The sequence below is a fragment of the Babylonia areolata genome, chromosome 13 (assembly GCF_041734735.1).
Source record: "Babylonia areolata isolate BAREFJ2019XMU chromosome 13, ASM4173473v1, whole genome shotgun sequence".
NCBI lineage: Eukaryota > Metazoa > Mollusca > Gastropoda > Neogastropoda > Buccinidae > Babylonia > Babylonia areolata.
Window position 1 is genome coordinate 37,383,567 of NC_134888.1, and position 5,986 is coordinate 37,389,552.

Sequence of the window (5,986 nt, forward strand, 5' to 3'; positions counted from 1 at the left end):
ATAATGAAGAACAGCACCAGACAGTGGCAGCACAACGTCACACCTACACTTCTGCCCATCGATTCAGCCGTCTGTCTGTCTTCCACATTGCGCATCCCCCCCCTCCCCCCGTCTCCCCCACCACCCACCCCCGCTACACACCACACGCATACACTATGATGATGATGACGACAACAACAACAACAATAATAATTACATAACACACACACACACACACACACACACACACACACACACACACACACACACACACACACACACACACACACACACACACACACACACACACACACACACACACACACACACACACACACACACACACACACAGTGGACTGCAGAGACCATGAGATAAGAAAGTCAGGATGCTGAGCGACAGATAGCTGGCAGCGTTTGTTTGTTTGTTTGTTATTATTTTTTTATAGTGTTTTTGTTTTTTGCTCGTAACGAAGTGCATATTTAGAAAAGTAACAACAACAACAACAACAACAAAAGAAAAAGAAAAAAAGAGTAAAATATGCACCATGCATGCCCTATGTTCTTCTGTATACGTCTTTGTCTTGTTTAGGCCCAACACTCGGCTTATGTCACAGATTGACATAAGTTTACATTTGGGCCAACAGCAAAGTGAGAGCTGTATAATCAGTGGTTTCTCCAGTCAATGGGAAACCATTTACAACTTAGTCTTTTGTGAAGGACTATGACTCTCAAACTAGAAGGCAAAATTGCACTAGCTCTTAGTGCTGCAGCCTTGTGAGCTAGTTGGCCTTTGGGAACCATCCCAACGCCGACTATCCTAAAACCCTCTTGGCCCAGAGAGTGGGGATGTAATTGGGCAAGACACTCTCCACTATAATCAAATTCTAGCCCAAACAGTCGGAACAGCAGTTGCTTCTTCTGCTGTTCTGATAGTCATAGTCGGACACGACTGACTATCATATATGTCTTGTTACACTTTCTTTTCCTGCTATGCATGAAGTTTATGTAATGTATTGTATTAGTACTGTTTAGTTATATTAAGATTTGCGCAATGTAAACAAAAATTGAATGAATAAAAATATTTTGAAAAAAAAAGATAGCCGGTAGAGCGTGAAGGGAAGAATGAGTCACATCACCAAAACAACGAGATGAACGAAAGGAAACGAATATTTATTTTTTACGAGGATTTGTATTTGTATTTGTATTTATTTTTATCACAACAGATTTCTCTGTGTGAAATTCGAGCTGCTCTCCCCAGGGAGAGCGCGTCGCTACACTCCAGCACCACCCATTTTAAAAAAAAATTTTACTGCGTGCAGTTTTATTTGTTTTTCCTATCTGAGTTGATTTTTCTACAGTATTTTGCCAGGAACAACCCTTTTGTTGCCGTGGGTTCATTTACGTACGCTAAGTGCATGCTGCACACGGGACCTCGGTTTATCGTCTCATCCGAATGATACGGATAGTTGAGTAAGCACAACTGTTTGTTTACATCCAGCCCCAAATGGCAAAACAACAAACAAATAACTAAACAACACATACACAAAAAAAGCAAACAACCCCCACATGCATATGAAAAGAAAGGAAAGAAAAAAAAATACTGCAAACGAAAGCATGGATTTGACCAATTTGTGTACAAAGACATACTTCATGTTGGAGCATGTAACACTGTGTGTGTTGGAGGATAAAACGATTACACCTGTTCTCACTGTAACTCTGTAACTCCCTACGTGACAGGATGTAACCAATGTTCCTGAACTTCCTGTAACTCCATGTATACAAGAGGATATAACCAATGTTCATTCACTTCCTGTAACTCCCTGTATACAAGAGGATAGAACCAATGTTCCTGCACTTCCTGTAACTCCCTCTATACAAGAGGATAAAACCAATGTTCCCGCACTTCCTGTAACTCCATGTATACAAGAGGATAGAACCAATGTTCCTGAACTTCCTGTAACTCCATGTATACAAGAGGATAAACCAATGTTCCTGAACTTCCTGTAACCCTGTATACAAGAGGATAGAACCAATGTTCCTGAACTTCCTGTAACTCCCTGTATACAAGAGGATAGAACCAATGTTCCTGAACTTCCTTATCCATGTATACAGAGGATAGAACCATGTTCTACTATCCTGTAACTCCTGTATACAAGAGGATAAAACCAATGTTCATTCACTTCCTGTAACTCCCTGTATACAAGAGGATAGAACCAATGTTCCTGCACTTCCTGTAACTCCCTGTATACAAGAGGATATAACCAATGTTCCTGCACTTCCTAAAACTCACTGTATACAAGAGGATAAAACCACTCCACTGCACTTCAATGTGGGAAACAATTCATTGCTAATTTATCATTTTTCTCTCCTAGAGCACTTCCTGTAACTCCCTCTATACAAGAGGATAGAACCAATGTTCATTCACTTCCTGTAACTCTCTGTATACAAGAGGATATAACCAATGTTCCTGCACTTCCTGTAACTCCCTGTATACAAGAGGATAGAACCAATGTTCATTCACTTCCTGTAACTCCCTGTATACAAGAGGATAGAACCAATGTTCATTCACTTCCTTCCTGTAACTCCCTGTATACAAGAGGATAGAACCAATGTTCATTCACTTCCTGTAACTCCCTGTATACAAGAGGATATAACCAATGTTCATTCACTTCCTGTAACTCCCTGTATACAAGAGGATAAAACCAATGTTCCCGCACTTCCTGTAACTCCATGTATACAAGAGGATAGAACCAATGTTCATTCACTTCCTGTAACTCCCTGTATACAAGAGGATAGAACCAATGTTCCTGAACTTCCTGTAACTCCCTGTATACAAGAGGATAGAACCAATGTTCATTCACTTCCTGTAACTCCCTGTATACAAGAGGATAGAACCAATGTTCATTCACTTCCTGTAACTCCCTGTATACAAGAGGATATAACCAATGTTCATTCACTTCCTGTAACTCCCTGTATACAAGAGGATAGAACCAATGTTCATTCACTTCCTGTAACTCCCTGTATACAAGAGGATATAACCAATGTTCATTCACTTCCTGTAACTCCCTGTATACAAGAGGATAAAACCAATGTTCCTGCACTTCCTGTAACTCCCTGTATACAAGAGGATGGAACCAATGTTCATTCACTTCCTGTAACTCCCTGTATACAAGAGGATATAACCAATGTTCATTCACTTCCTGTAACTCCCTGTATACAAGAGGATAAAACCAATGTTCCGCACTTCCTGTAACTCCATGTATACAAGAGGATATAACCAATGTTCATTCACTTCCTGTAACTCCATGTATACAAGAGGATAAAACCAATGTTCCTGAACTTCCTGTAACTCCATGTATACAAGAGGATAGAACCAATGTTCCTGCACTTCCTGTAACTCCCTGTATACAAGAGGATAAAACCAATGTTCCTGCACTTCCTGTAACTCCCCTGTACAGAAGAGGATAAAACCAATGTTCCTGCACTTCCTGTAACTCCCTGTATACAAGAGGATAAAACGCACTTCCTGTAACTCCCTCTATACAAGAGGATAGAACCAATGTTCATTCACTTCCTGTAACTCTCTGTATACAAGAGGATATAACCAATGTTCCTGCACTTCCTAAAACTCCCTGTATACAAGAGGATATAACCAATGTTCCTGCACTTCCTGTAACTCCCTGTATACAAGAGGATAAAACCAATGTTCCTGCACTTCCTGTAACTCCCTGTATACAAGAGGATAAAACCAATGTTCCTGCACTTCCTGTAACTCCCTGTATACAAGAGGATAAAACCACTCCACTGCACTTCAATGTGGGAAACAATTCATTGCTAATTTATCATTTTTCTCTCCTAGAGCTCTTGTGCTCCTTAATCACGACCCTCGTTTTTATACAAACAACAAGAGTCCTTTCATTTAGACGAGGTTAATGACAACATAATTACGCCCCCCACCCCACCCCCCACGCCCCCACCACCGCCTCCCCACCTCGCTTTTTTTTTTTTTTTTTTTTGGTCAGAGCCGTCACATTGTTTTCCGCTGTGTTATCGGCGTGTTCTCACAATCGATGGAGGATCAGGGCGCAATAAAGGAGCGGTGTGGAACAAAACTAGTGAAGAAATCGCCAGCCAGATAATTGCAGGGAGCGGAACCCATCTTGCCCGACAATTACAGCGGCGCCTCGCTGACACTCCTTTCATCCCCCTCTGGCCAACTGCACCTTCCTTCCCTTTTGCAAAAAAAAAAAAAGAAAAAAAAAGGGAAAAGCTCACAGCACACCGACGTATGTGTGTGTGTGTGTGTGTGTGTGTGTGTGTGTGTGTGTGTGTGTGTGTGTGTGTGTGTGTGTGTGTGTGTGTGTGTGTGTGTGTGTGTGTGTGTGTTGTTTTTGTTTTTCGTTTCTTTCCTGAGCTGATTTTAGCCCCATCTTTTGTGAGAATCTTATTCAGAAGCTGTCATTCCTCCTGCTATATCAAACACCGTTTTTTTGTGTTTGGATAGAATTAGCCGTGTTTGCTTTTTAACCTAAGCAGTCAAGCATTCATTAAACTGATTCCATATGGGATTAACTTTTTTTTTTTTTTTTCTTTTAAACTTTTTTTTGTCTGAACGCAGCGTTGGAACCTGTCTGCTGTTCTGAGAGTAGGGTGAAGCACAGTGGAACAAAATTTAATCTTCAACTGCAGAGCTCTCATTGAAAAACCACCCTGCAACAGCTACAAGAACGGGTCCACAATTTGACTGACTTCAAGACAGCCTTTGACAGAGTGTTGCGCGGTGGCCTTTGGCTCATGCTCATGGAGGTCTGGCGCAACAGACGTGTGGTTAAAGCGTTGTACTTTCATTCTGTGGGTCCTGGGTTCGAATCCTATTAACGGCGCCTGATTTCCCTACATCTCCCAGGTCAACAGATGTGCAGACCTGCTAGTCCCTGAACCCCTTCCGTGTGTATACGCACGCAGAAGATCAATTAATATGCACGTTAAGAATTCCGTAATCCATGTCAGTCAGCATTCGGTGGGTCATGGAAACAAGAACACACCCGGCATGCCCCCCATCCCCCGCAAAACGGAGTGTGACTGCCTATATGGTTGGAGGGGTGCGGGGGGCGGGGGACCCAAGCCATCAAGAACCAGTCATACACCAAAACGCACACTAGTCCATACACCTGGCAGCAGGTCTTCCATGGGTGTAGGCGATATGCACGTGTTTGTACGATTGTCCTAAAGCCCTCTTGGCCGAGAGAGTGGGTATGTACCTTGGGAACGACACTCTTCACTATATTCAAATTTTAGCCCAGATAACCGGGACAGCAGATTCCTCTTCTGCTGTTCTGGTGGAGCGATGGCCTAAAGGTAACGCGTCCGCCTAGGAAGCGAGAGAATCTAAGCGCGCTGGTTCGAATCACGGCTCAGCCGCCGATATTTTCTGCCCCTCCACTAGACCTTGAGTGGTGGTCTGGACGCTAGTCATTCGGATGAGACGATAAACCGAGGTCCCGTGTGCAGCATGCACTTAGCGCACGTAAAAGAACCCACGGCAACAAAAGGGTTGTTCCTGGAAAAATTCTGTAGAAAAATCCACTTCGAGAGGAAAAACAAATACAACTGCACGCCGGAAAAAATACAAAAAAGGGTGGTGCTGTTACTAGTATAGCGACGCGCTCTCCATGGGGAGAGCAGCCTGAATTTCACACAGAGAAATCTGTTTTGATAAAAAGAAATACAAATACAAAATATTCAGACACGACTATCATGCATGTATGTACATATGCGCCTGCAGATTTTGTACATTTTTTTTGGAACATAACGTGCGTAAACGGAAGTAAACACACGAAAGGCTTTCATATATTCGTGATATAAAAAGCCGAATGACTGACATCAAACGTTCATTCTGGCACTGAATTGCTCGTTTCCTTTCAAGACTCCGAATTCCTTCGTATTTCCTGTCCCTCCCCCCGCCCACCAGTACCCTTTAAAGCCAGCAGGAGGATGTAGGGAGTGA